This window comes from Aythya ferina (genome assembly GCF_964211825.1).
Source record: "Aythya ferina genome assembly, chromosome: W".
NCBI classification, from domain to species: Eukaryota; Metazoa; Chordata; class Aves; order Anseriformes; family Anatidae; genus Aythya; species Aythya ferina.
The window spans coordinates 12,287,301-12,298,307 of record NC_140313.1 but is presented as its reverse complement, the minus strand read 5'-3'; the positions used below and the strand labels follow the sequence as shown (position 1 = coordinate 12,298,307).

The 11,007-nt window shown below is 49.0% G+C and overlaps 1 long non-coding RNA gene across 1 annotated transcript; it reads left to right on the top strand.

The window, feature by feature from the left end:
- The first annotated feature begins 1,651 nt into the window (after window positions 1-1,651).
- Window positions 1,652-10,032, top strand: LOC311426450. Its single transcript, XR_014686768.1, has 2 exons — window positions 1,652-2,613; window positions 9,840-10,032. It is a non-coding gene; the product is annotated as an uncharacterized lncRNA (long non-coding RNA).
- The last annotated feature ends 975 nt before the right edge of the window (window positions 10,033-11,007 follow it).

Below are 11,007 nucleotides of genomic sequence, written 5' to 3'. Positions count from 1 at the left end.
TATACTTTTATTTTTTGATAATAATATTTTGGATAAACCAAAAAATGCCTGTTTTCAGCAATAAAACTTTTGTCTTCCTATTCTGTGGACAGATGGCAGCTTTCACGCGTGCTCTATTCTATACTTCTCTTAAATTAATTGGCTTTAGTTTTCCTCTCTCAAGTGTCAAATAAGTGACAGTATTCATCTCAGATTTTTTTCCTCTTGCTCTGATTAGGGCAGAGCCCCTTAGGAAAGTCTGCAGGTGTTGGAGTTCTGAGGGAAACACCTGCAGACGTGAATGAGAGATTCAATGACCTGCAGACAGAGCTGATATGCATGGAAGATTTTTTCCTTCCCTTTTTAATGGGAACGGGTCCTTTTGGGCGGTAAATAAGAAGGGCTCCCTTATTCTATTCCCTGCCAGGGGTCCTGAAGGGGTAGGGGTGGCATCCGGGCAGGCGCTGGCGTTTTCGGGCTCCCTCCGGCCGCCGCTGTATGCCCCTCCAGTGTTTGACCCTGGAGAGCGGGAGGGGGGGCAAGCGCGGGTGGAGTCTTTTTCGGAGAAGCCCCTACCATCGTCCGTGTGTCACGTTCCCGTTCCGTCGGGTGCTGTGCCCCGAGAGAGAGAACGAGTGGATAGTGAGAGTTCAACAGATGAGGAGTCTCGGGATCCTAGACAGGCTACTTCGCGACAGCCGATGCATATCCGCGAGGAGGTGCAGAAGGCAAGGGAAAAATGGATTATCAGTGTGCAAGAATGTCTTCTCTCGGGTTGTGAAATAACACCAAGTCCTGTGCGGATAGGGTGCTATCCTGTTTTCACGGGGTCTCAGGGACATCAGTGGCAGCCAGTAGACTATAAGATGCTGCTACAGTTAAAAAAGGCTGTACAGGAGGGTGGATTCTGTAGCCCACAGACACAGGTTTTGTTGGATGCCGTGGCTTTGCAAGGGCCCCTGATGTTTGACTGGCAGCAGGTTGCCTGTGCCTGCCTGACGGCAGCGCAGGTACCCATATTTGAGTCTTTGCTGGAAGAGGAAGGCGAAATCTTAATGGCGCGTGCATGGGCGAATCCCCAGGATCCTTTACATGGTATGCCTGGGGAAGCGTTGTTGGGACGGGGGGGGGTGGAATACTCCGCAGGAACAACTGTTGCTGCCGCAACCCGTGCTGATTGCCGCTGCCGATTTGGGCCGCAGAGCATTAGAGCGGATGAATGCTGTAGTCAGCCCGACTCCCAGTTATCTCCGTATTCGGCAAAAACCTGAGGAACATTTTGGACACTTTGCAGACAGGGTGCAGACAGCTGTGGAAAGCAGTAATTTACCACCAGAAGCACAAGATGTTGTTTTGAGGGAATGCTTAAGAACGGGAGCTCTGCCTGAATTCAAAGCCGCTCTTGCAGCGCTTCCGGCTTCAGCAACCGTGGGCGAGCTGATCGCTTGTGGCTGTGCATTTGGCAAGGCTCAGGAAATGCAACCTCTTGCTGCTGCCCTCAGTGAGCAGATGATGGGAGTCACGTCTGCCCTCCAGGCGTTTGGTCTCCAGATGCATCCTGGTGGTTGTTTTCTCTGCAGACAGCGTGGTCATGTAGCTCGTGAATGTCCCAAGAAAAGGGAACCTGTGGTCGAAGACAGCCGTGTTCGTTGTTGGGTGTGTGGGCGGTCTGGCCACTGTGCTCAGAAGTGCTCACAATGCAAAGGGGAAGTGAAAGAGGGAAAAAGGGATGGGCAGTTGGGAAATGCCAACGCCAGGACGAAAAGGGACCCGCCGTCTCGGCCGCAAGTGTGGGTCCCAACCCCCATCGAGCAGGGGTGGACAAGTCCGCCATCCAGTCTCGGGCGGGAAAAAGATTGGTACAGGGAGCTATTATTATTCTACATCAGGGCCAGCTGCAGCGCCTACTGCTTTTTGGCTACGTGTCTGTGTCCCACGTTGCATTTCCAAAATGGGATGAACTCCTTGCCCTCGCTATAGAGTGGGCTCGAACGAAGCGACTCCTGCTTGTCCTCGCCTTGTGCCCTGCAGTGTACGGGGGCTACTGGCAGGAGTATGCTGTGGGCTACCGGACCGCTCCGCTGTTTCCAACGCCATACGCTTACAACCTACAGTCTGCTGAGCCAGTACCCAACGGGATACTTCGTGGGCTGTTCCCGCCTGTTACTTGCCAGGGAAGAAAGCTGACTACCATCCATATCAATGCCACCGTGCAGGCAGGTATCAATGTGACACATGAAACACACTTGTCATCGGACGGCACCACGCATGCGACGGAGGACGGAAAAGAAGCCGTTCTGCCGGGGACGCAATTGTGCGGAAGACAAAATAAAAGAAGAGCAGCGTGACGCAGAATAGGATTGGCTGGGGGCAACTCTCAAATGGCTAGGCTTTCATCTAGAAGGATGGCTTAAATCTCTTTTGCAAACAATATTGCTACTAGTAATAGTATTCATTGTAATAGGGCTAGTATATGCATGTATAAAAGCAAAAATAGCTAAAAGCAGTATAATGAATCGCAGCATGCTGACCATTCTCACCAAAAATCATGAGGAGTTCCCATTGTCACCACCTGTTCCTGGGACGGATACTCGTCCCTAAGTAGTTATGATTAAATCACGCTTAGCGTAACGGGTTTGTCGTGGTTTAACCCGACCGGCAGCTAAACACCACGCAGCCGTTCGCTCACCCTCCCCCCTCCCTCTCTGGGACGGGGGAGAGAAATGGAAAGTGAAGCCCGTGAGTTGAGATAAAGACAGTTTAATAAGACAGGAAAAAAAAAAATAAAATAATAATAACAATAATAATAATGATGATACAATGGTGATAATACGAAAGTAATAATAGTATGTACAAACAAGTGATGCACAATGCAATTGCTCACCACCCGCTGACCGATGCCCAGCCTAACCCCGAGCAGTCCGGCCCCCTCCCCCCGGCTAGCCACCCCTATATATTGTTTAGCATGACGTCAGATGGTATGGAATACCCCTTTGGCTAGTTTGGGTCACCTGTCCTGGGTCTGTCCCCTCCCAGCTCTTACTGCACCCCCCAGCCTGCCCGTTGGCAGGACAGAGCAAAGGCTGAGATGTCCTTGGCTTAGTATAAGCACTGCTCTGCAACAATTAAAGCATCGGGGTGTTATCAGCACTCTTCTCATTCTAAGCCAAAACACAGCATTCCACCAGCTACTAGGAAGAAAATTAATTCTGTGCTAACTGAAACCAGGACATCTATCCACCCCTTATTCCATACCATTTATGTCATGCTCAGGTTACACTCTTTTCCATACATTCTAATTAGTCACCTATAGTAATCATGGTAGTGATAACATACAGTATAATATACTATTTAACATGGTGCAATTCAGTTCATGGGCTATTCTCACCCAGTATTAAATCTCCTTGAGGTACACACCGGACCTCTCCGTTCTTTTGCATCACCCACCAAGTATATCCAGGTCCCTGAGCGAAAACAATTCCACGAATAGGTTTGCCTTTTCCTGAGGCAGGAGTAGCCCAGACTGTTTTACCCAGCATATTTTTTACATGCACTACAGGAACTTTATCCCCTTCTACAGTACGTAACAGGTTGGATTGGGCAGGTCCAGCTCGGTTGGTAGATCCCCTAGTATTGACTAACCAGGTGGCCTTTGCCAAATGCGTATCCCAGTTTTTGAACGTCCCAGCGCCCATTGCTTTCAAGGTAGTCTTTAACAGGCCATTGTATCGTTCAACTTTCCCGGAGGCTGGTGCATGATAGGGGATGTGATACACCCATTCAATACCATGTTCTTTGGCCCAAGTGTCTATAAGGTTGTTTCGGAAGTGAGTCCCATTGTCTGATTCTATTCTTTCTGGGGTGCCATGTCGCCATAGGACTTGCTTTTCAAGGCCCAGGATGGTGTTCCGGGCGGTAGCATGAGGCACAGGATATGTTTCCAGCCATCCGGTGGTTGCTTCCACCATTGTAAGTACGTGGCGCTTGCCATTGCGAGTTTGAGGGAGTGTGATGTAATCAATCTGCCAGGCTTCTCCATACTTATATTTCAGCCATCGTCCTCCATACCAAAGAGGCTTTGACCGTTTGGCTTGCTTGATTGCAGCACATGTTTCACAGTCATGAATAACCTGTGCTATAGCGTCCATGGTCAAGTCCACCCCTCGATCACGAGCCCATCTGTATGTTGCATCTCTACCTTGATGGCCTGAGGTGTCATGGGCCCATCGGGCTATAAATAATTCACCTTTATGCTGCCAATCCAGGTCCACCTGAGCTACTTCAATCTTAGCAGCCTGATCCACCTGCTGGTTGTTTTGATGTTCTTCAGTAGCCCGATTCTTGGGCACATGAGCATCTACGTGGCGTACTTTCACAGCCAGGTTCTCTACCCGAGCAGCAATATCTTGCCACAATGCAGCAGCCCAGATAGGTTTGCCCCTACGCTGCCAGTTGTTTTGCTTCCATTGCTGTAACCATCCCCACAGGGCATTTGCTACCATCCATGAATCGGTGTAGAGATAGAGAACTGGCCATTTTTCTCTTTCAGCAATGTCTAAAGCCAGCTGAATGGCTTTCACTTCTGCAAACTGACTCGATTCACCTTCTCCCTCAGCAGCTTCTGCAACTCGTCGCGTAGGACTCCATACAGCAGCCTTCCATCTCCGATGCTTCCCCACAATACGACAGGACCCATCAGTGAACAGGGCATATTTCTTTTCATTCTCTGGCAACTGGTTGTACAGTGGGGCTTCTTCAGCACGACCCACCTCCTCCTCTGATGATATCCCAAAGTATTTGCCTTCTGGCCAGTCCATGATCACTTCCAATATTCCTGGGCGACTGGGGTTTCCTATTCGAGCCCGCTGAGTAATCAGTGCAACCCACTTGCTCCATGTAGCATCAGTTGCATGATGCGTAGAGGGGACCCTTCCCTTGAACATCCAGCCTAGTACCGGTAATCGGGGTGCTAGGAGGAGCTGCGCTTCAGTACCGACCACCTCCGAAGCAGATCGAACTCCTTCATATGCTGCCAATATCTCCTTTTCAGTTGGAGTATAGCGGGCCTCAGATCCTCTGTATCCCCGACTCCAAAACCCCAGAGGCCGACCTCGAGTTTCCCCAGGTTCTTTCTGCCAGAGGCTCCAGGTGGGGCCGTTCTCCCCGGCTGCAGTGTAGAGCACATTCTTTACATCTGGTCCTGTTCGAACTGGCCCAAGGGCTACTGCATGGACTATTTCCTGCTTGATTTGTTCAAAGGCTTGTCGTTGTTCAGGGCCCCATTCAAACTCATTCTTCTTACGAGTTACTTGGTAGAGTGGGTTTACAATCAGACTGTAATTTGGGATGTGCATTCTCCAAAACCCCACAACACCTAGGAAAGTCTGTGTTTCTTTTTTGTTAGTTGGTGGAGACATAGCTGTTATTTTGTTGATCACATCCATTGGGATTTGACGACGTCCATCTTGCCATTTTATTCCTAAAAACTGGATCTCCCGTGCAGGTCCTTTGACTTTATTTTGTTTTATGGCAAAACTGGCTTTCAGAAGGATTTGGACTATTTTCTTCCCTTTCTCGAAAACTTCCTCTGCTGTGTCACCCCACACAATAATGTCATCGATGTACTGCAGGTGTTCAGGAGCTTCCCCCTGCTCTAGTGCAGACTGGATCAGCCCATGGCAAATGGTAGGGCTGTGTTTCCACCCCTGGGGCAGTCGCTTCCAAGTATATTGGACTCCCCTCCAAGTGAAAGCAAACTGTGGCCTGCACTCTGCTGCTAGAGGGATGGAGAAAAATGCATTAGCGATATCAATTGTGGCGTACCACTTGGCTGCCTTCGATTCAAGTTCGTACTGAAGTTCCAGCATGTCCGGCACTGCAGCACTCAGTGGTGGCGTCACTTCGTTCAGGCCACGATAGTCCACTGTTAGTCTCCACTCGCCATTAGACTTTCGCACTGGCCATATGGGACTATTGAAAGGTGAATGAGTCTTGCTGATCACTCCTTGGCTCTCCAATTGACGAATTAGCTTATGGATGGGAATCAGGGAGTCTCGGTTGGTGTGATATTGCCGCCGGTGCACAGTTGTGGTAGCAATTGGCACTTGCTGTTCTTCGACCCTCAGCAACCCCACAACAGAGGGGTCCTCTGAGAGACCAGGCAAGGTAGATAATTGTTTAATGCCCTCTGTCTCTAAGGCAGCAATACCAAAAGCCCACCGGAACCCTTTTGGGTCCTTGCAGTATCCTCTTCTAAGATAGTCTATGCCAAGGATACATGGAGCATCCGGACCAGTCACAATGCGGTGCTTTTCCCACTCATTCCCAGTCAGACTCACTTCAGCCTCCAATACAGTCAACTGCTGAGATCCGCCTGTCACTCCACAAATATAGATGGGCTCTGGTCCTTTATAGCTCGATGGCATTATAGTACATTGTGCACCGGTGTCTACTAAAGCCTTATACTTCTGTGCGCGTGATGTGCCAGGCCATCGAATCCACACAGTCCAATAAACTCGATTGTCCCTTTCCTCCCCCTGGCTGGAGGCAGGGCCCCCCTAATCCTGGTCAGAATCTTCCTCGTTTCTGTGTTTGAAGGACTGTCTGCTGGAAGTTGGAGCAGCAAACTTTTCGGAGAATCCCTTTTTCCTGATTGTTTTCTTTTGCAACTCACGTACCCGTGCCTCTAGGGTCGCGGTAGATTTTCCATCCCACTTTCTCATGTCCTCTCCATGGTCTCGTAAGTAAAACCACAGGGTGGCACGGGGTGAGTACCCACCATATCGTCTTCCTTGTGTGGGTGAACGCCTACCCCTGACAGCTGAGACACTGCTTTGTACAGGTGCGAAGGAGAATAATCTCTCTTCAAGTTGGTGAACCTTTTCAGAAAGTTTCTCCCAAGTGTTCTCCTTTGGTCGGTGGGCACTGGTTGGTTCAGGTGGGGAGGACAATAGATTCTCTTCAAGTTGGTGAACCTTTTCAGAAAGTTTCTCCACAGCTGAGACGCAGGCCTGTAAGGAAGAGGAGAGACTTTCTTCGTACTGCCGGAGTTGTTTAGCCGCTTCACCCACTGTGGGTTCCTCATCCTCTTTCCAGGCCATTATTGCCAATGAGCTGGCATATGATGATGGTGCACTCCGTACAAACTTCCGCCACATGGGTCGTGTACACTTGACTTCATCTGGATCTGTGGATGTTTGTTTGAGTTCTGGATCCTCATAAATCACTTCCCGTACGGCTAATTCCCTCAGGTACTGGATTCCCTTCTCCATAGTGGTCCACTTGCCTGGTAGACATAAAATATCTTCCTTGAAGGGATACCTTTCCCTCACAGCTGAGAGGAGACGCCTCCAGAGGCTGGTGGGTCGTGCTCCATCTGCAATTGCTTTGTCAATGCCGGCGTCTCGAGCAAGGGATCCCAGTCGCTTGGCTTCCCTGCCGTCTAATTCCACACAATTGGCTCCAGAGTCCCAGCACCGGAGCAGCCAGGTGACAAGCTGCTCACCTATACAGCGACCAAAATCTTTTCGCACATCTCGTAGCTCGCGCTCGTTTAGGCTTCGGGTAGTTACTGTTGCTCTTTCGGCATCCTCATCTTCCTCCTCCTGAATCCTTGACGGCCCAGCGTCGTCATCATCTTCGTCATCTCTATACTTAGTTTTGGCAGAAGCCTTACCTGGATTGGCAGAAGACTTTCTGCGTTCTAAACGACTTGAATTTCTATACCATATTTTCACCTTCTCTACAGGGGCAGCTTGCACTGCTACTGCTCGTTTCTCTGACTTTGTTACAGGGTCTGCCACAGGGGTTGGAATGCCCTCTGCAGGGTCAACTTGCACTGCTACAGCTCGTTTCTCTGACACGGCCACAGGAGCTGGAGCGGCTACAGGAGCTGGAGTTGGAGCTGGAGCAGTTGCAGGAGCTGGGACTGGAGCAGCAGTAGGAGCTGGAGCTGGAGCGGCTTCAGGAGCTGGAGCTGGAGCGGCTTCAGGAGCTGGGACTGGAGCAGTTGCAGGAACTGGGACTGGAGTAGCGGCCGGAGCTGGAACTGGAGCGACTGCAGGAACTGGGACTGGAGCAGCTGCAGGAGCTGGAGCTGGAGCAGCTTCAGGAGCTGGGACTGGAGCAGTTGCAGGAGCTGGAGCTGGAGCGGCTGCAGGAGCTGGGACTGGAGCGGCTGCAGGAGCTGGAACTGGAGCGGCTGCAGGAGCTGGGACTGGAGCGGCTGCAGGAGCTGGGACTGGAGCGGCTGCAGGAACTGGGACTGGAGCAGCTGCAGAATCCACCGTAGGGGTCACAGTGGCCGTTGGATCTGTCACAGGGTTTGGAGTGGCCGCAGGGTCTGTCACTAAGTTGACAGCAGTATCAATGGCAGCTCGATAGGCATGAGCCAGGCCCCAGCACGTTACAATGATTTGTGTTACTTTGGAACTGCCAGAATCATTACACCTTTTTTTCAAGCATTCTGCCAGTTTTTGAGGATTTTGCCATTGTTCAGGGGTGAATTTCCAACACACTGGGGGTGCCAACTGCTCTAGATGCCTGCCCATATCCACCCATACTCCCTGCCACCCACAACTATACTGCCTCCGGGCAGATCTCCGGATGAGCTTCATAAGTAGTTGTTTAACTTTAAGCAGAATCTGAAGTGCATTCATGAGGCAGAACAACAAGACTATGGTATTCTGAGTATTCCAGAAATATTCAATATCTTGGAGAGCTATTGTGACAAGCTCAGGGGATAAGAGGGTGGTGAAGGAGGAAGGCAGAGTGACCCAGGAGGATACAGGGGTGGTGAAGGAGAAAGGGAAAGTAAGCAAGTAAGGAAAAATATCCTCCCCTTTCCCCTCCACAGATTGACTCTCTAATGGAGAAAAACAATAGGTATAATTGCTAATAGTTCCCAAGATGCTGTTTCCAAAGTACAGAGTCCACGATGTTACTGAGTATAAATACCAAGTTAGAGTCATGACCAGATATTTTATCGTCTCATAAGCCATTGCTATAACACTTAGTACCATAATGGTCTGAAACCAGGGCCCGGAGAGGAGAAACAACACTACAGAGAGCAAATACGGAAAATAATGTACTATAATACTCAATTTGGAAAACAGGCGCAGCAGAGTTGTGATTAAAGCAATCAGCATCATGACAAGTGACTATTAAGCAGGTCTAATCCTTACACCAATTTTAGTTTAACACACTCTGATCAGATCTGCCGTTATCTCAACCTTTCGGGCCCCACGTTGGGCACCAAAAAGACTGTCGTGGTTTAACCCGACCGGCAGCTAAACACCACGCAGCCGTTCGCTCACCCTCCCCCCTCCCTCTCTGGGACGGGGGAGAGAAATGGAAAGTGAAGCCCGTGAGTTGAGATAAAGACAGTTTAATAAGACAGGAAAAAAAAAATAACAAAATAATAATAACAATAATAATAATGATGATACAATGGTGATAATACGAAAGTAATAATAGTATGTACAAACAAGTGATGCACAATGCAATTGCTCACCACCCGCTGACCGATGCCCAGCCTAACCCCGAGCAGTCCGGCCCCCTCCCCCCGGCTAGCCACCCCTATATATTGTTTAGCATGACGTCAGATGGTATGGAATACCCCTTTGGCTAGTTTGGGTCACCTGTCCTGGGTCTGTCCCCTCCCAGCTCTTACTGCACCCCCCAGCCTGCCCGTTGGCAGGACAGAGCAAAGGCTGAGATGTCCTTGGCTTAGTATAAGCACTGCTCTGCAACAATTAAAGCATCGGGGTGTTATCAGCACTCTTCTCATTCTAAGCCAAAACACAGCATTCCACCAGCTACTAGGAAGAAAATTAATTCTGTGCTAACTGAAACCAGGACAGGGTTAAAGGGGGTACATTACTGCATAAAGAGGGGGGAGATGTGGGATTATTCTGGGTTGTGCCTGCGCGCACGAAGGGAGGGGTTTGGGGGTGCCTGCGAGCACAGTGGGTGGGGTCCTGGGTTCCTGGGTGGGACGCTTTGACACTATATAAGATACTGTCACGCAGCAATAAATTGGCTTACGGCACAGAACGCTGGTGGTTGTGTCTGTTTGTCCCGGGGCTTTCGGTCGGGTTATCCGACAGGAGATTTTGTGTGTGTATGTGTGTATGTGTTTTCTACCTCTTAGAGGACCTGACATAGTTACCGCAACACTTAATTGCTGCTTAATATGATTTTTTTCCTATTGAAATAATGGAAGTCTTTCTAAAGTACAGATAGAACAGCTTTCACGATCTGAATGACCCTACTTGACCTTGCATGACCTCAGAACAAGCCTTCCAAAAGTTGTAGAAGTCTGTAAAATTTCTGAATGTCCTTCACTCAGAGACTTTTAGATTTTTCATCCATGTTCACCATTTCGGTCTTAGACAGTGTTCTTATATAATACATTAAAAAATCTTTTTGAATCCATCCCACCTCCAGGATGCTGAGGGGGAGATATCTAAAAACAGATGTATTGGTCTGTATTTTGGAAACTTGTTGTCATTTTCATGTATCTTGTAGACCCTGAGCCTTTTAATGATCATTATTATAATTATAATTCATTATTATAATTCATTATTATAATTCATTATTATAATGTGACAGCCCAGCTTTGTAATGACATTCACAGGTTTTCCAGAGGCTGAGCTGACATTCCACACTTTGGATTACTCAGTTCTTTGACTCTTTCCTCCTTCCCACCTCCCCATGAGTGTCTTTAGACACTTTTTATTTTCACCTTACAACCTACACAAGTTCCTTAGGCTTTGCTACTGACTTGCGGAAAACGGACTCCACAATCAGTAAGATTGTAAAGTAGGTATGTTTATTCAGTGCTGGGCGGCATGGGGGGTAGTCCCACCAAAGTCGTGTGCACCTGACATGGCAACTTGCCTTGGTTTTATGCAGTAAAGAGTTACATATGCATGAAGTTTCACAATACGCCTATACAAATTCATAACATGTCCCCGCTTCATATTAAAATTAGTTCCAAGGAGTCATTTCCATAAACTCCTCCCATCT